The sequence below is a fragment of the Thalassophryne amazonica genome, chromosome 12 (genome assembly GCF_902500255.1).
Source record: "Thalassophryne amazonica chromosome 12, fThaAma1.1, whole genome shotgun sequence".
Classification (NCBI taxonomy): domain Eukaryota; kingdom Metazoa; phylum Chordata; class Actinopteri; order Batrachoidiformes; family Batrachoididae; genus Thalassophryne; species Thalassophryne amazonica.
Genome location: NC_047114.1, coordinates 2,272,496 through 2,292,894, shown reverse-complemented (window position 1 = coordinate 2,292,894; position 20,399 = coordinate 2,272,496). Strand labels below are relative to the sequence as shown.

Genomic DNA, 20,399 nt, shown 5'->3' with positions numbered 1-20,399 from the left:
AGCCAACCACAGGGAGCGTGTGGTGAGGAGGAGGCGCGCCTCAAAGTGCTCTTCACACCCTTCAAAATATGGCATGTATAAATAGTTTAATTGGAACCAAATTGTCAAGCAGGAGACAGGTTTATATTCAGCGTGGAGCGTTATCACATCCGTACTCCGGTGGAGGAATTGATTCTTTTTAAAAAAAACAAGAAGAACATCTGCTCAAGAGTGCTTCAGCGGAACCCCATCAACACATTGGGGGGGCGATACAGCTAACTGCATGTAGCATCCAAAACACACATTTGCAGTACCGTGATGTGAGAGCAGAGGTGGCGATGGTACCAGGTTCCTTTTTTATGGCCTGACCTCCAGTACAACATCAAAAAATATAACATCTAAAAAAGCCTCTGCCAAGGTGGAAGAGTGGGCGGAGAATCCAGGGTTCAGTTTCAGGTCTTGTGACCCTGGACAAGAGGATTCATCTGCATCGTCCCCGTCCACCCAGCTGTAAAAAAGGTACCAGCCTCGGTGGGGTACTGAACTGTACTGGACTGGCATCCGGCCTTGGACGGGGGGGCTCTCGTATTCTTTAAATTTTACAATATGGGGACAAACACTGGGACATCAAGGCCCACACAGGAGACTACTTCGGCCAAAATAGAACACATTAAATTTTGGTGAAAATCCAGATTAAATTCTGGATTCAGAATCATTTTTCCTGCCATCCTAAAGGTTTAATTATAGAGACGTCTTTTCAGCAAAATTAATAATTAGCTTTTGTGTTCTATCAAGTCCAGACAATAGCTGGGTTTCAATTATAGGTTTGGTGCAAACGTTTAGCGATGTTTTCAGAATCTTCAGAATTTTCAGAATTGGCTACGGCCAACATCCGCATCAAAACAGCGAGCGTAGTCTCTGGACCTGTTGCCAGATTTGGTGCAGCTCCGCATAGCAGACAGTGGGGTGGTGTGAGTGGCTCGCTGCTGCGTTTACTGAGCCCACAGAAAGCGCATCGGAGGCAGTGAAAGCAATCGCGGTGATGCCGACCGGTGCCACGACTGGCCCGCCTGATAAGGACGCAGAACACAATGCGCTGCAAAAAAAAAAAAAAAAAGCATGCAAAATTGCACTAAAAAAATCCGCGAAACTGCAAGGCCACGAAAGGTGAACCGCGTTATAGCGAGGGACCACTGTACTTCAAACTGTGCAATTTGGAGGCTGATGGAAACCCACCTAATGACTCTTGTACAGGAGACTTTCCACAGCGGACACGTTGTCACTTACTGGAAATGTCCTGTTTGGTTCGGGTGACGGGCAGACCTGGGTCGAGCCTGCGCTAGGGAAGTCTGCATGATTCTTGATTTATCCAGTGTCGTCTCTAAACAAGACAACTTCCTGAATTTTGTCCCTGTACCACTTCAGAATTTATGGTGCTACACATTCTTCTGCTTTGCACTATTTGCTAAGTATTGCTAGTATTAGCCATGACGTTAGCGCTACTACACTGGCTGCACGTATATCAGACCTCAAACAAAGTGTCCGGCTGCAGCTGAAAACTGACATTTCCACGTGCAGATGTCTGTTTTTTACTTTAGTCTTGAGAGGAAAATAATGTTTAGTTTCACATTTCTTTAAATTCTGACACACATGCTATTAGCATTAGCATCTCCACCTTGAGCATTCACTTGTGATCAGAGTTCAACAACTTTGACAGTTTGATGCACAAATTACAATACAATACATTTAATAAAAAAATGCATTTAAACATTTTTTTTTCTAATTTTCTATCAACAATGACATAAATCTTAACAAAACCTGCTACAACTTCAACATATTCATGCAGTTTTTCTCAGATCCCTTCCGTTATCCGGATCGATTTAACTAAAATCTCTAAGAAACTCACTCTGATCAACTGATTTCAAGCAGTTTCCTGAAACATTTTCTGTCAACCGCCATGAAACACTGTTAGTACATATCACTGCAATTGTGAGTTTTATGGTAAAGGCACAACATTTTGCACAGACATTGTTTGATATATAATCACACGCAAAAAAATCAGGTATCATGACACACTTTTTTAAATTATTGATTACTTTTGAATCAGTGTAATTCAGCATGAAAGAAAACAAAGAAAACAACACTTCATTTACTCCTGAAGTTACTACAAAGTTGTACCAATTATTATACCATTATGTACCAATACTGTATCTGTGCAAAATTTGGTGCATTTCCCTTAAAGCACACAACTGTTTCACATATTTGGAACACTGTGTTGGTTGATCCACCTTTTAAAGAGGAAGAACTCCATAAATGTTGGTGCTGATCAGGATGTGAACGTGAATTCTGCATCTTTCTATTTTACCTTTCACGTACCGGAATAAGATGAGGCATTTCTCAAATTTTGAGCAATTTCTCAAAAGGTTTCAGATTTTTTATGAAACTCAATTTTAGCCAGAGAGTTTGCTTTCATTGACAAAGCGATAACAGGCTTTTTGGGCATTTTGATGAATTCCTCAAAAACAAGTCCTGTTAAACATGGTGTTCTTTTGATATATATATATATATAGATAGATAGATAGATAGATAGATAGATAGATAGATAGATAGATAGATAGATAGATAGATAGATAGATAGATAGATAGATAGATAGATAGATAGATAGATAGATAGATAGATCAGACCTTTTGAGTCTGGTCTGCTTGAGGTTTCTACCTCAAATCATCAGAGGGAGTTGGGTGGTCTGGGGGTTGGTAAGGTTAGACCTTACTTATGTGAAGCACCTTGAGGCAACTTTGTTGTGATTTGGCGCTATATAAATGAAATAAGTTAAAATTGAATTGAAAACGTAAAAAACAAAGAAACAAACAAAAAAGCAAATAAACTAACTAACTGGACGCGACACCATCGTCTCCCACAGACGTTCGAGTGCAAAGAGAGATGTCGATCAGTTTGTGTAGGTTGGAGTATGTTTAAGTACAGCATTCACACGCTGACTTTGGTCTTCATGCACTCTGAGTGCCGTTGTAGTTCAGAAACAGCTCTGCAGGTTGAGGGGATTCGGCGTGATAACTGCTGCTGAAGGTGCAGCGCGGCGTGCTGATAGCATTCAAACGCTGCACACAAGCGTTCAGGCCTCTTCATGTTAGACGACTCACTCCCTCGCCGGCTTTGTGCCGGAGCCTCGACCTGCGGTTGGTTTTTCTGAGCACCAGAGTGGCTGAGGGCTGGATGTGTGGTCAAGTGCATCATGGATTGGCGTCTCCTTTAATAGTGTCCTCAGCTAATTCTTGCGGCTGATTGCGAGCGCTGCTCCACTTGGCATGAACACTTTCAACACTTTGGCGAAATTGGCCGTCCCAGCGCATCACCCGTCACAGAGCCACAATGAGCTCTGACAGGTGAGACGAGCACAGATGCTTTGGCCCAGGATTACCTGTACTCTACCTCTATTGTTGAGTTTCGCCCTCTGCTGGTCCCGGAGGATTAAGGCGCTTCAGTCTGTGACACATTTTGCACAGTTAGTCTTTGCAACTTTGGTATGTTTATTTTTGTTTTCTTATGTACTGTTGTTTTAAAAGAAAACAAATCCCTCACGACACCACGTCCTGTCAAAAACGATTAACGTTTCTAAAATTAAGTATAATCAGTAAGAGGTCATTCTGAAATGTCTTCCAAAAAGTAGCAATAATTTGAAACGTTCTTCAATTCTCAGTCATCTCATGACTGCTGCCCCTCCCATCTTTCACTTTTTATTTCAATCAATCAATTCAATCAATTTTTTTTTTTATATAGCGCCAAATCACAACAAACAGTTGCCCCAAGGCGCTTTATATTGTAAGGCAAGGCCATACAATAATTATGTAAAACCCCAACGGTCAAAACGACCCCCTGTGAGCAAGCACTTGGCTACAGTGGGAAGGAAAAACTCCCTTTTAACAGGAAGAAACCTCCAGCAGAACCAGGCTCAGGGAGGGGCAGTCTTCTGCTGGGACTGGTTGGGGCTGAGGGAGAGAACCAGGCAAAAGACATGCTGTGGAGGGGAGCAGAGATCGATCACTAATGATTAAATGCAGAGTGGTGCATACAGAGCAAAAAGAGAAAGAAACAGTGCATCATGGGAACCCCCCAGCAGTCTAAGTCTATAGCAGCATAACTAAGGGATGGTTCAGGGTCACCTGATCCAGCCCTAACTATAAGCTTTAGCAAAAAGGAAAGTTTTAAGCCTAATCTTAAAAGTAGAGAGGGTGTCTGTCTCCCTGATCTGAATTGGGAGCTGGTTCCACAGGAGAGGAGCCTGAAAGCTGAAGGCTCTGCCTCCCATTCTACTCTTACAAACCCTAGGAACTACAAGTAAGCCTGCAGTCTGAGAGCAAAGCGCTCTATTGGGGTGATATGGTACTATGAGGTCCCTAAGATAAGATGGGACCTGATTATTCAAAACCTTATAAGTAAGAAAAAGAATTTTAAATTCTATTCTAGAGTTAACAGGAAGCCAATGAAGAGAGGCCAATATGGGTGAGATATGCTCTCTCCTTCTAGTCCCCGTCAGTACTCTAGCTGCAGCATTTTGAATTAACTGAAGGCTTTTCAGGGAACTTTTAGGACAACCTGATAATAATGAATTACAATAGTCCAGCCTAGAGGAAATAAATGCATGAATTAGTTTTTCAGCATCACTCTGAGACAAGACCTTTCTAATTTTAGAGATATTGCGTAAATGCAAAAAAGCAGTCCTACATATTTGTTTAATATGCACTTTGAATGACATATCCTGATCAAAAATGACTCCAAGATTTCTCACAGTATTACTACAATGCCATCCAGAGTAAGGATCTGATTAGACACCATGTTTCTAAGATTTGTGGGGCCAAGTACAATAACTTCAGTTTTATCTGAGTTTAAAAGCAGGAAATTAGAGGTCATCCATGTCTTTATGTCTGTAAGACAATCCTGCAGTTTAGCTAATTGGTGTGTGTCCTCTGGCTTCATGGATAGATAAAGCTGGGTATCATCTGCGTAACAATGAAAATTTAAACAATACCGTCTAATAATACTGCCTAAGGGAAGCATGTATAAAGTGAATAAAATTGGTCCTAGCACAGAACCTTGTGGAACTCCATAATTAACTTTAGTCTGTGAAGAAGATTCCCCATTTACATGAACAAATTGTAATCTATTAGACAAATATGATTCAAACCACCGCAGCGCAGTGCCTTTAATACCTATGGCATGCTCTAATCTCTGTAATAAAATTTTATGGTCAACAGTATCAAAAGCAGCACTGAGGTCTAACAGAACAAGCACAGAGATGAGTCCACTGTCCGAGGCCATAAGAAGATCATTTGTAACCTTCACTAATGCTGTTTCTGTACTATGATGAATTCTAAAACCTGACTGAAACTCTTCAAATAGACCATTCCTCTGCAGATGATCAGTTAGCTGTTTTACAACTACCCTTTCAAGAATTTTTGAGAGAAAAGGAAGGTTGGAGATTGGCCTATAATTAGCTAAGATAGCTGGGTCAAGTGATGGCTTTTTAAGTAATGGTTTAATTACTGCCACCTTAAAAGCCTGTGGTACATAGCCAACTAACAAAGATAGATTGATCATATTTAAGATCAAAGCATTAAATAATGGTAGGGCTTCCTTGAGCAGCCTGGTAGGAATGGGGTCTAATAAACATGTTGATGGTTTGGATGAAGTAACTAATGAAAATAACTCAGACAGAACAATCGGAGAGAAAGAGTCTAACCAAATACCAGCATCACTGAAAGCAGCCAAAGATAACGATACATCTTTGGGATGGTTATGAGTAATTTTTTCTCTAATAGTTAAAATTTTGTTAGCAAAGAAAGTCATGAAGTCATTACTAGTTAAAGTTAATGGAATACTCAGCTCAATAGAGCTCTGACTCTTTGTCAGCCTGGCTACAGTGCTGAAAAGAAACCTGGGGTTGTTCTTATTTTCTTCAATTAGTGATGAGTAGAAAGATGTCCTAGCTTTACGGAGGGCTTTTTATAGAGCAACAGACTCTTTTTCCAGGCTAAGTGAAGATCTTCTAAATTAGTGAGACGCCATTTCCTCTCCAACTTACGGGTTATCTGCTTTAAGCTACAAGTTTGTGAGTTATACCACGGAGTCAGGCACTTCTGATTTAAAGCTCTCTTTTTCAGAGGAGCTACAGCATCCAAAGTTGTCTTCAATGAGGATGTAAAACTATTGACGAGATACTCTATCTCACTTACAGAGTTTAGGTAGCTACTCTGCACTGTGTTGGTATATGGCATTAGAGAACATAAAGAAGGAATCATATCCTTAAACCTAGTTACAGCGCTTTCTGAAAGACTTCTAGTGTAATGAAACTTATTCCCCACTGCTGGGTAGTCCATCAGAGTAAATGTAAATGTTATTAAGAAATGATCAGACAGAAGGGATTTTTCAGGGAATACTGTTAAGTCTTCAATTTCCATACCATAAGTCAGAACAAGATCTAAGATATGATTAAAGTGGTGGGTGGACTCATTTACTTTTTGAGCAAAGCCAATTGAGTCTAATAATAGATTAAATGCAGTGTTGAGGCTGTCATTCTCAGCATCTGTGTGGATGTTAAAATCGCCCACTATAATTATCTTATCTGAGCTAAGCACTAAGTCAGACAAAAGGTCTGAAAATTCACAGAGAAACTCACAGTAACGACCAGGTGGACGATAGATAATAACAAATAAAACTGGTTTTGGGGACTTCCAATTTGGATGGACAAGACTAAGAGTCAAGCTTTCAAATGAATTAAAGCTCTGACTGGGTTTTTGATTAATTAATAAGCTGGAATGGAAGATTGCTGCTAATCCTCCCCCTCGGCCCGTGCTACGAGCATTCTGGCAGTTAGTGTGACTCGGGGGTGTTGACTCATTTAAACTAACATATTCATCCTGCTGTAACCAGGTTTCTGTAAGGCAGAATAAATCAATATGTTGATCAATTATTATATCATTTACCAACAGGGACTTAGAAGAGAGAGACCTAATGTTTAATAGACCACATTTAACTGTTTTAGTCTGTGGTGCAGTTGAAGGTGCTATATTATTTTTTCTTTTTGCATTTTTATGCTTAAATAGATTTTTGCTGGTTGTTGGTGGTCTGGGAGCAGGCACCGTCTCTACGGGGATGGGGTAATGAGGGGATGGCAGGGGGAGAGAAGCTGCAGAGAGGTGTGTAAGACTACAACTCTGCTTCCTGGTCCCAACCCTGGATAGTCACAGTTTGGAGGATCCAAGAAAATTGGCCAGATTTCTAGAAATGAGAGCTGCTCCATCCAAAGTGGGATGGATGCCGTCTCTCCTAACAAGACCAGGTTTTCCCCAGAAGCTTTGCCAATTATCTATGAAGCCCACCTCATTTTTTGGACACCACTCAGACAGCCAGCAATTCAAGGAGAACATGCGGCTAGACATGTCACTCCCGGTCCGATTGGGGAGGGGCCCAGAGAAAACAACAGAGTCCGACATTGTTTTTGCAAAGTTACACACCGATTCAATGTTAATTTTAGTCACCTCCGATTGGCGTAACCGGGTGTCATTACTGCCGACGTGAATTACAATCTTACCAAATTTACGCTTAGCCTTAGCCAGCAGTTTCAAATTTCCTTCAATGTCGCCTGCTCTGGCCCCCGGAAGACAATTGACTATGGTTGCTGGTGTCGCTAACTTCACATTTCTCAAAACAGAGTCGACAATAACCAGAGTTTGATCCTCGGCGGGTGTGTCGCCGAGTGGGGAAAAACGGTTAGAAATGTGAACGGGTTGGCGGTGTACACGGGGCTTCTGTTTAGAACTACGCTTCCTCCTCACAGTCACCCAGTCGGCCTGCTTTCCCGGCTGCTCGGGATCTGCCAGGGGGGAACTAACGGCGGCTAAGCTACCTTGGTCCGCACCGACTACAGGGGCCTGGCTAGCTGTAGAATTTTCCACGGTGCGGAGCCGAGTCTCCAATTCGCCCAGCCTGGCCTCCAAAGCTACGAATAAGCTACACTTATTACAAGTACCGTTACTGCTAAAGGAGGCCGAGGAATAACTAAACATTTCACACCCAGAGCAGAAAAGTGCGGGAGAGACAGGAGAAGCCGCCATGCTAAACTGGCTAAGAGCTAGTAGCTGCGCTAAGCTAGCGGATTCCTAAAAACACGCAAAGTGAATAATGTGTAAATAATTTAGAGGTGATTCAGCAGAAGGAGTGCTTTAGTTAAGGCACGTAAAGATTACACTGGGAAACAAATCGTAATCTAGATAACTAGATCAATCTAACTGCGCAGATTAAACAGCTAACAGATACAGAAAAACACCGCTGTGCTCCGGAACAGGAAGTGATACAATACCGCAGTGAGAGCCAACCACCAGTAGAGGCCAAGTAAGTTTCTTTCCCTTTTTATTTAATTTTTTATTGTTTAAATTAATATTTAATACATTTTTTCTCTGTATATTTTTTTAATTAGGTAGTAATATTTTTTATTTATTTTGCTATATTTTCTCCTCTCATTAGGTTTACTTTTATTTAGTATGTAAATGCCTTCAAAGCTACAAAATGTGGCTTGTATTCTTTTGATTTACGATGCAAAATATTTTGATGCTATTTCTCTTTCTATTTCTATCATTGAATTGATATGATATCATATCCCTATTTGCCACTTTTTCTGACAGTTTTATCTTTGTGTACCATATTTTCTTCCCTAATATAAATAGTGATTTAAAAAATTTACATTTCTATTTCAGGTTTGACTGAAACATTTCCCTGAGATTTGGGAAAATGTTTCAGAAAAGTGTCATCCTCAGCCTGTTTGAAATAATATACACATTTCTGAATTTCCTGGATCTTCCCCAAAATATAACGCTGTCTATTCTGATTGATGTGCTTCTGAATTGTGTAACATCCCTATTTTCACAAACGTCACCTCTCAACATCAGAGCCTTTAAATGTTTTGGTTCTGCCCATTTTTCTGTCTTGTTAATAATTTCATGGACTCTAATCCAGCGTAGGCCCAAAAATCTGTGAAAATCTGCTCTATGAATACACATCAAATGTCTGCTTGTGCAGTCACAGTAATTCATTCATTCAAATTAAGGGTCATGGGGGCTGCAGCCTATCCCAGCGTCGCATCACAGTCATTTTATGTGTAATATTTCACCAGCTGTAAACTCAGTCTGGCAGCAGCATTTTGAACCATTTGGAGACTCGAGTGCTGGACTGAGGTAAACCAGAAAATAGAAAATTACAATAGTCCAATCTAGAAGAGACAAACGCATGAATCAGGGTGTCAGCATCAGCCACAGACAGGATGGGACGAATCTTCACTATAATTGGCAGGTGGAAGAAAGCAGTCCTCGCTGCGCAGCGTGAAGCTCGCTCTATGGTAGACAAAGGCACAAACCGGAAATGGCACAAAACAATCTGCCCATAGGGGAAAAAGCCACAAACCGATGGTAGGTTCTGCAACAATTATTTAATTTTAAATTGCTGTTTGACGATATATACACAGACAGTGAAGAGCTTCACTCATTAATGTCAGCAACATCGAACATATGATGTGTGAAATTCCAAGTGTCCCAATACTTTTGGAGGGCACAGTATCCTAACCTTATGATGAGTGCACAATGAGTGTGGTATTATTACTGTTTTGTTTAAGAAGGTTTAATTTTCACTGTTGCTGCACTTTGTGTCAAATCATAGTCATATCGTATATCATATTGATATGACAATATTGAGATATGATAATTTGGCCATATTGTACAGCCCTACCTACTGTCAACTAGCTCCCCTGCACTCAACCCCAATACAGTGCTTCGCTCTCAGACTGCAGGCTTACTTGTAGTTCCTAGGGTTTGTAAGAGTAGAATGGGAGGCAGAGCCTTCAGCTTTCAGGCTCCTCTCCTGTGGAACCAGCTCCCAATTCAGATCAGGGAGACAGACACCCTCTCTACTTTTAAGATTAGGCTTAAAACTTTCCTTTTTGCTAAAGCTTATAGTTAGGGCTGGATCAGGTGACCCTGAACCATCCCTTAGTTATGCTGCTATAGACTTAGACTGCTGGGGGGTTCCCATGATGCACTGAGTGTTTCTTTCTCTTTTTGCTCTGTATGCACCACTCTGCATTTAATCATTAGTGATTGATCTCTGCTCCCCTCCACAGCATGTCTTTTTCCTGGTTCTCTCCCTCAGCCCCAACCAGTCCCAGCAGAAGACTGCCCCTCCCTGAGCCTGGTTCTGCTGGAGGTTTCTTCCTGTTAAAAGGGAGTTTTTCCTTCCCACTGTCTCCAAGTGCTTGCTCACAGGGGGTCATTTTGACCGTTGGGGTTTTTACGTAATTATTGTATAGCCTTGCCTTACAATATAAAGCGCCTTGGGGCAACTGTTTGTTGTGATTTGGCGCTATATAAATTAAATTGATTGATTGATTGATTGAACTAGCTGAAAACTTTGGATATTAATTTACATCTACATAAAAAAAAAATGCTTAAAGTGGCAGGAGGTTAAGAGGACAGTAATTAGGGGGGTCTAGGGGGTGGAGCTCCCCCAGAAACTGAAAGGCAAAAAAAGAAAAATATTAAAAAGCCGGGGAGTCTGGGGGGCAGAGCTCCCCCAGAAGCTGAAAGGTTTTAGCCATACTCATGCTCCACGGAAGCATTTACTCAAAAAAAAAATCTGAAGGACCAAACTGACATGTTGACATGCTGAAGAGCTTCACTTGTTATGTGCATGACATATACATATAATCTTTAATGTGGAGGTCAAAGGACAATGTAGGATCAAAAATGACCCCAAGGTTCCTCACTTTGGATGATGATGACACACGAGCCTAGGCTGAGTGTTAGCTTGTCAAATTTATGCTGATGTCTCACTGGCCCAAGAACCATAGTTTAAACCAGAGTTTAAAACTACAAAGTTTCTAGACATCCAGCTTCTCACTGATGCAAAGCAGTCTTCTAAGGATTTTATGTGGATGAGATTGCCAGCAGTTATCAGCATGTACAACTGAATATCATCAGCATAGCAGTGAAACATAATCCCAAAATGCCGCAATATGTGCCCAAAGGGTGGATATAAAGGAAGAAAAGCAGGGGGCCTAAGACGGACCCCTGTGGAACTCCATATTTCATGTCACTAAGGTTAGAGGTAGTGTCAAAACACAGTGAGAACTGCTGGCCAAGTATGACGTCAACCATGCAAGGGCACTCCCTGTAATCCCAAAATGATTTTCCAGCCTATCAAGTAGAATATGATGATCCACGAAATCAAACGCAGCACTGAGATCGAACAGCAACAGAACCGTAGTGGTGTCTGAATCCATTGCAAGCAGAAGATCATTAGTGAGAGCCGTCTGTGGAATGATATTTTCTAAAAGCAGACTGCAGTGGCTCAAAGAGATTATTCTCAGTAAGATAGTCTACGAGCTGCTGTGAAACCACTTTTTCAGAATTTTAGAGCAAAATGATAGATTTGATATCGGCCGATAGTTTTTCAATACACTAGGGTCAAGATTAGGTTTCTTAAGTAATGGTTTAATCACTGCAGACGTGAAACATTTAGGAACAGATCCAGAAGTTCAAGAAAGATTAATAATTTCCAGCACAGTCGGCCCAAGAGTGGACCACAGGTCCTTAAACAGTTTTGTTGGTATAGGATCAAATAAACAGGCTGTGCTTTTTGTTGATGTTACGAATTTTGTCAGCATGTCTAGAGAGATACCATCAGATTCTGTAAATCTAGGTAATACCTCAGTAATGGCGCCCACCTCAATAGCAGGGTGTAGTGGCTGGGTTAAGGCATGCTGGGATATGTTTAACCTGATGTCTTCTGTTTTCTTCTCAAAGTAATACAGGAAATCTTGTGCTGTAAAAGGAGAGCAAACTACAGGTGGTTGTCCATGAATAAGTGCTGCCACCGTGTTGAACAAGAACTTTGAGTTATGCTTGTTTTTGTTGATCAAATCAGAGTAATAGGTCCACTTTGTAGCCAGTAATACATGCTTATAGTCTAAGATAGCATCACGCCACGTTAGGTGGAACACTTCTAATTTTGAACTGCGCCATTTCTGTTCTAGACCTCTAGCCTTACGCTTGAGGTTACGCAAGTAATCATTGAATCAAGGTGACTGTGTTTTGGGGGGGGCATTTTAACAAAGGTGGCGCAATCATGTCGAGTGTAGTTTTGACCTCTGAGTTTAAACTATCCACAAGACTTTCTACCGAATGGCCATTTTCCAAACTTGAAGCTAAGATATTAAGCAGTCTAGCTTCGAGTTCAGTCTTAGTTGAGGAGTTGATGCATCGCCGTAGTGATAAATAAGGTTGTTGTTCCACTAAACATGGCAGCGAGACTGTAAACCTAATAAGTGAGTGATCAGAAACCACTGATGTAAGAGGCATGTTGTCAATATTCATGACAGCATGACCACGTGCGAGAACCAGATCCAGGATATTTCCACTAATGTGCATCGAGTCCTGAATGCATTGCTGAAATCGTAAGGCATCCACAATTTCAATTTCAGTTTCAATTTATTTTAATTTATATAGTGCCAAATCACAACTGAGTTGCTTCAAGGCGCTTCACACAAGTAAGGTATAACATAACCAACCCCCAGAGCAGCAGTGGTAAGGAAAAACTCCATCTGAGCAAGAAACCTCAAGCAGACCAGACTCAAAGGGGTGACCCTCTGCTTGGGCCATGCTACAGACATAAATTACAGAACAATTCACAAAATGAATATACAGGAAATGCTGTTGTGCACAAGACAGGAGGGTCTCCAGCACAATTTCCATAAATAATTTGCCGAGAAGATCAGAAGGCTTGTTTATATGAATGTTAAAGTCACCAAAATCAGAATGTTATCTGCACTAGTCAACAAGTTAGAGACAAACTCATCAAATTCATCTTAGAATTCAGAGTATGGGCCAGGGGACCTATAAACAGTGACAAAGTAATACGGCTGATTTTTATTCTTCTGACCTTGGCAATACGTAGTATTGTGGGCAGAGCAGAGAATCAGATGTTCAAATGAATTCTATTTGTGACCCGCAACAGCTAATAGACTAAACCTAGATTTATAAATAGGGTTGGGTATCAGAAACCAGTTGTTTTTGAGAATCATTGAAAAATGATTCGATCCATTGACATCAGTAGCCTTTTTGCTTAACGATTCCCTTATCGGTCCTTCAGAGCGGCCGTTGTTTTTGAGGGTATTTGTCAGTAAAATGATTATTTCTCTATGCTGATTACAGACCCTGCAGCGGGCCTGTAATCAACTGCTTCTGTAACGGCTCTGCTTTGAAGCTTGAACCACTGAAGCAGTGCTCCAACCCACTGCTTCGGTGGTTCTTTGCTTCGTGGCTTTTCAGAAGCAGAAAGTCAGTTTCTTAACCCCTCTCAAAACCATTAAAAAATGTCAATCTTGAGTCACTTTTGTGCAGATTAAAGTCACTAGGTGGGACTCTTGTCTTGTGAGAAAGAAACGAGAATCCTCCTCCATTCCGTTGGCACAGCTCCAAACGCTGTGCCGCTTTCTGCTGAGTCAAGTTAGAGTCCAGCTGGAATTAATAACTTCAAAGCGAATCACTATTTAAATCAATTGCAAACTCTTTCCAAACGTTGTAATACAAACAATAAACTACAGTTGACCAAAATGTTTTTTCCTCCCAAAATGAGACGTCCTGCACTGACGTGCAGCAGCTGGCTGAGCTCAACTCAGAGGTACGGAGAGACATTCATGCCAAATGTCTGAAAGGAAATGCTTTTGACAAAAACTACAGATTTTGTTTCTTTCTATTTATGTCCAGAGATCAAGGATCCAGTGACCAATTTCATATTTATTTATTAAGACTCAATAAAATGATGTTGACATAGAAAACCTGTAAAGCCTACTTTTAGTACACAGAAAGAGGTGAATAAGGGAAAACGATAAGGAATCGGATCAATAAGCGGAATTGATAATGGCATCCATATTGACAAAATCTTATCAATACCCATCCATATGTATGCCAGTGGACAGGTCTCTTTTAAGGGGAGGATACCTGTAGGTTTAAGCCAGGTTTCATATAACCCAATCATATCTAAGTGATGATCCATAATTAGATCATTAATCAGCAATGATTTTGAGGACACTGATGCTTATGTTCATGAGACCCAGGCTAAGGACCTCAGTTGGGTTGACAGCTGGACTGTTTGGATTTAGGGGTGGTTCCAGAGTAGCATATATAAGGTGCCTGGAAGTAGGTTCCATGCAGGTTGTAGGTAGCAGACATGAAATATTTGATATTGCTGGAACAGTCAGGGGGACCATCCTCAATTTCAACATCATCCAGTGTAGGAATGGGTATTAAGTTTGCAAAGCATATCCCTCTCTTTTTTTATGGGCACATCGGTAGAAACGGGCCACAGTCTCAACTGGACGAATTTCCCTCCCTGCCACATAAACTGCACTATCACCATAGTGGATTTTCTGCACTAATTTCCCTGCTAAGCTATTGGATTCCCGGCCCAGCCCAAAAGAGCGACATGGGTCCGCCATCCTGTGGGTTCACCACCTGCAGAGGGACCATGGGGGTCGGGTGCAGAGAGGACTGGGTGGCAGTCGAGGGCAGGTGGCCCGGCAGCCTGGTCCGCGCTCACAGCCTCTGGCTGTCGGGACGTGGAATGGTGAAATATTATTCAGAGGTATTTTCTGTCATTTTCCATCCATGTCATTTATGGGTGTTTATTACATGTGCTGTTATTGTGATGTTATCCCTGTGTTCACGCGAGTTAATTTCACTTCTAGGTTTTCGTCTTCTGCATTCACATGTCCCTGCACGTCCAGATTTAGCTGGTCAGCATCCTTCATAACTGCTGTTAGAACATCTCCTGGTTGCCAGATTGTATTATGTTCTGCCCTGTTCTCTAGCTTTCCAAGTTACTGTGTGTTTTGATTCCAGGTACCTGACCTTTGCTGCCTGCTGTCTTGCACTATGTGTTACAAGAATGTCTGGTTTAAGAGCTCTGTCTGTGCTTTGTATAACCACTTGAAAGACCGTTGCCATGAAAAACTGGTTACTGAACATGGTTTTTTGGACTATTCTTCTGCTTCCCCCTGAGGCTGTTTTTGGACGGGTTACCGTTTGCCTGACACAAGCCTGTGTCTTGACATTTCTTCTTGCCTGCCATTTTGCTGCTGTATTTATTAAATTACTGTGAACAATAACATCTGTCCAACAGTCCTTCATTGAGAGTCTCTGCATTGGGGTTCTTGCCCAGATTCATTACAGAGGTTAGGGTTAAAAAGAGAATATAAGCAAGACATGGAATATTTTGGTATTCATTCTAAGGATCACTGTAACAGACTGGCGTCCTTATCCAGGGCGTACCCTGCCTCACACTCTATGATTGCTGGTATAGTCTCCAGTGTGTGTGTGTGTGTGTGTGTGTGTGTGTGTGTGTGTGTGCGCGCGCGCTATGGAACTTATTTTTTACATGGTTGCTAAAAGTTACATCATTTTGAAATGTAATTATACGGCATAATAAGGTCAAAATAAACAAACAACCTATGGGATCATTTTTGGAGGACAGTCATGCCCAACTCCACCGATCTTCAGTGGCTGTGATTACAGAGACTGTGCAGTGGTTCCCAATCCTGGTCCTCACCAACCCCGAAACTGCACATTTTCCACCTCTGCTAAAAGCTGATTAACTCATGCAGGTGTGCTCAGCCAATCAAGAGATAGCACATACCTAAGGGCCCTGTCCCACTGGCGTTTAGGAAGATTTGTGTATGGATTACACACAAAATTGGTTCATATTCGCTTAACATCCGCAATATCTGTGAAACATGCATGTATGAGTCGACCGACACCCGCACACATCCGTAATTATCCGCAGAGGCACGTTTTTCCGTTACCAGGATTTTTGAGCTGCACAAAATTTTGGCTGCGGATGACATCCGCCTTACATACTCCATGCCTTACATACTCCATACATACTCAAATATACTCAATCTATGCGCTGTATATTCGCCGTCATCTGCTGATGTCCGCAACTGACAGGGATATGCAGCTTGGCAGCGGACTGGGACAGTGTGTAAAATGGATATTTTGTGTGCCCATCATGTCCACATCACAAACTAAAATAAGTTGTAGCGACTGCATACAGACTGGCCACGAATAAAGCGTTTTTATTACGTCTGCTTTGCATCTGATTTGTGGCGGATGCAAATCAGATGCGCTGTGTTCACAGCTGGATGCCGTTCTTTGTTCTGCCGCCTGCCACGTGCTCTGCGCTGGATGCTGTGTATATAAAATAATTATTTCATGGCGGATTAATCATTTTATTCTGCAAATTGGCTGCTGAAAACGGATCTAATCACCTTCTGAATCATAGAGGAAACTGCAGCTGGGCCGTTTGCGCATGCATGAACGCACGCGCGTGCGAAAGGCTAACAAGCTGCAGAAAGCATTTTGAGCCATCTAAAAAGGTAATTATTTGACTTGTTTACATTGTCAAGGCTTGATAAAACAGTTGCATGTTTTTTCCTTCTTGTCTGCAGCTGTTACAGTATTTATTCCTGTTTATAACAGATTTACCTTCTTGTTATAATCGTTCAGACGAGCTGCGCTCTGATGTGATCCGCTGACGTCACCACTCGCCCTGTTCACTGCTTGTTTACTCCAGTCAACTTTTCCAAGTCCAGCAAATGCTCCAGAGGCTGTATTGTTGGTGGGAATAGTGATGCCGACGGCCCGAGTGCGCTTCTTTTATGACCGCAATGCAGATGCAATGCAATGCAACACATGCGCGATGCATTCATAATACACCCGTAATACTGCCATGATAATCGCAATGTGTCGGATCCGTTTCCTCACTACATGCGTTATACAACCGTGATTGTTCATCATATATTCGCTATATATTATTAATATATCCATAATTCATACTGGGACATTTGTCATTTTGGGCCATTTTTGTTGCAGATGACAACGAACGCCCGTAATTTGTGTACTCAATTCATGCGCAATTAATCCTCTCCCCAGTGGGACAGGGCCCTAAGACCAATCAGCTGTAAGTAGAGCAGGTGGAGGAACTGGAATTGGGAAGCAGCAAGAGCATCATGGGGCTTAATGGACATGCTGCACCTTATATGACGTCCCGGTTAGCAACACAATATCAAAGTATTCAGCACTGCAAGTCTATCTGTGCACATGCGGTAATAATTAGTGGTTGCTGATGTATTTTATTGCTAATTCTCTCTCTCAGTCAGCGAGTCAGCACGTGTGTTTCCGGAAAACACGTTACTCTGCATTTCTCAGCATTTCTTGGTGTGTAACATGCACTTTAGGAAAAGCAGAAACATCCGATGCCTGACAGACAGAGTGAAAGAAACGCTGCTTCCTCCGATAATGAAGCTTCTTTGCTTTCATTTGAAAGAGGTGGCTCAGATTTAGAAGAAAAAGAAGAAGAACCTTTATTGTCATTGTACATATATACATACATACATACATACAACAAAATGGATATGGTTCTATGGCTGGCCATTGCACCATCCATGTGCAACAGTGCCAGTCAGGACCTCTTTGATGGCATTGACCTGGACATGGTTCTCCAGCTGGCAACTGCGCGTGATCCATGCATGATGACTTCTTTGATGGTGTGGACTTTACGTAGTTCATCTTGGAAATGATTCTACAAGTGGGTGAGTGCCCTATTCTAATTTTTTTTTCCTTTTTTATTTTGTTCTGCTCAGTGGAGCTGGTAGGCTTTATTCATTTTATTTTACTTTGAGAAAGTCTGTCAGTTTTGGATCTCAATGTGTGTGGAGTCTGTTCTCTGTACCAAAGGTTGGTATAACCCTGTTATAGCTCCCACCGTGAACGTGCATGCCGAACTCTCCACTGTTTTTCAGGCTGTCTGATCACAATGATGTATTTCTGAGCTTTTTCACAGTTATATTGATGACAGCACTTATAAGCATTAATAAACCTGAGCCTCAACAGTTTTTAACAGGCTGCATTCATGGCTAATAGCCATACACATGCACTGTCTTCTCACAGTGGAGAGCAGCTGCTGCTTTTAGTGTGACTACATCAAAATTAACAATTATCACATTAAAAGGAGTCATCATAACATGACATCACACTTATGTAAAGTTAGAAATTAATCTGCGGCTCCCTTCTTAACATTTGTGGCCACATTCCATTCAAGCATGCGCTGGGACGTTTTCCTCAAAGCTACGTAAACATTGTTGGAAAAATTAGTACTCACGAGTACTTTGTTTTCAGCAGTCTTCGTAGCTGTTTGTTCTGAATGCTGCATCCTTTGAGACCAGTCACGGAAGTGCACAAAGTAATACCAGTGTATCATGGGATGGTCACTAACAGCCTAAATCTAAGTTATTGATTTCTGTTCCTTTATTATGCATCACAGTAACTACACTGAAACAAGCGAAAGATTTTGTTGCAATTTGGGTAGGCGGAGTTTGACTGCAGCTTGAGTAAACAAAAACTAAGTTGTTTTTGTGGATCAGTGGAAATGTCTCATTGTGTTCGACTTTACAGAGCAACAAATAACCTTAAGAATGCCATTAAACTGACTTCCAAACACTGGGAGCGATGACGGTTGTGGTTAATGTTACAATCAGATGGGCGGGGCTATCTGCACTGGATGTTGTGAGATTAAAATATCTGCAATAACACAAAAAAAAAAATCACTGTGCTTTTTTGTTGTTGATAACTTTTATGACACATCTGCAGACAAAGTTGCTCGGCGTCGATTATGAGTGTTGTTTGAGAGCAAACTTAAACGGGGGAATGACGTTCAGCCAGAGTTTAAACGGTTAAATGGAGTTAAACACCTGAGACGTATCTATCCCGAGCAGACGTGAAGTTAAACAGTGTGGATGCTTTCTTCTCGGCTCGCCTCCTCTCTCCCTCAAGATGTAAGCCCCAAGAAGACATGAATATTTAAAGCAACATAATTTACACTTTCTGAAACTGGCAACAAGGTGAGAGGACACAGAGGAAGGAGGAAAGTTAGTGAGAGAGGAGATGGATGGAGAGGAGGACAAGTGAGGAAAAAATCCAGGGGAAGGGGGAGGGAGAAACCGCAGAGACAACAGATGAAGAATGAGATACTGGAGGACATGGTGTTTAAAAGAAGAATGGATGAAACTTCATAAAAAAAAAAAACAGCACAGTTTATTTCTTTAAAAAAAGAAATAAGATGGTAGAAAGTAACAGTGAGAGCCTTCACAGAAAGATGGTAGAAAATTTAAAGCTACTTGGCTGCGTCTGTTTTCGTGTTCGCTCCCTCTTTTCTCCTCCATCTGTCTCCCTCCTCCTCTCCATCTGCCCCAGTGTCCTCCTATGCTTCCTCACCTCTTTGTCCTCGTGCTGCACCTCCCTGATTCCCCCATCCTTCTTTTCCTTTTGTTCTCTCAGGGAAGCTTTGCACTCTATCCACCAATTAGTGCAACTTAATTAACTTTATTTATTGCAGTAAGTGTAGAATGTACTTACATGCACCTCCTGCTCACCTGCACCTCCTGCTTACATGCACCTCCTGCTCACATGCACCTCCTGCTTACATGCACCTCCTGCTCACATGCACCTCCTGCTTACATTAATCTCCTGCTCACATGCATTTCCTGCACACATGCATCGCCTGCTCAAATACACCTCTTGCTTACATGCACCTCCTGCTAAGGGCCCTGTCCCACTGATTTGCGAATGGATTGCACATAAAATTGGCTCATATTCACTTAACATCCGCAATAACTGTGAAACATGCTTGTATGAGTCGGCCGACACCCGCATATGTCCGTAATTATCCGCAGAGGCACATTTCTTCGTTACCAGGATTTTTGAGCTGCACAAAATTTTGGCTGCAGATGACATCCGCCTTACATACTCAATACATACTCCATACATACTCAATACATACTCAATCTATGCACTGTATATTCACCGTCATCTGCTGATATCCGCAACTGACAGGGATTTGCGGCTTGGCAGTGGACTGGGACAGTGTGTAAAACAGATATTTTGCGTGCCCATCATGTCCACATAATGGGCCTCATGTATCAATGTTGCGCACTTGTGGCGTAAATTTACGGCGTAAACTTGAAAGACACCAAAGTCACCATGACATGTATCAAGGTGCGCACCTGCCCATTTCTGGCGTACGCCTGACGTGATCTTGATAAATGCGATGGGTGGAAACGATCGTAATTATAATAAACACGCCCATAAATATTCAGACTCCGCTTCAGACACACCCTCATTTTACAACATGGAAGCCAGGAAGACGGCAATGAAAAAGAACTTCACCAATCACGACGCGTGCCAATAGAGCGTCAAAAGCGGCCGTCGTATCAATTGTTTTGTAGTATATAATCAATAAATTGTTA

At 41.8% G+C, this 20,399-nt stretch overlaps 1 protein-coding gene across 1 annotated transcript in view; it reads right to left on the bottom strand.

The window, feature by feature from the left end:
- LOC117522342 (cell adhesion molecule 3-like) overlaps positions 1-20,399 on the bottom strand; it is a 302,078-nt gene that overhangs the window by 159,700 nt on the left and 121,979 nt on the right. The gene's annotated exons all lie outside the window — the stretch shown is intronic.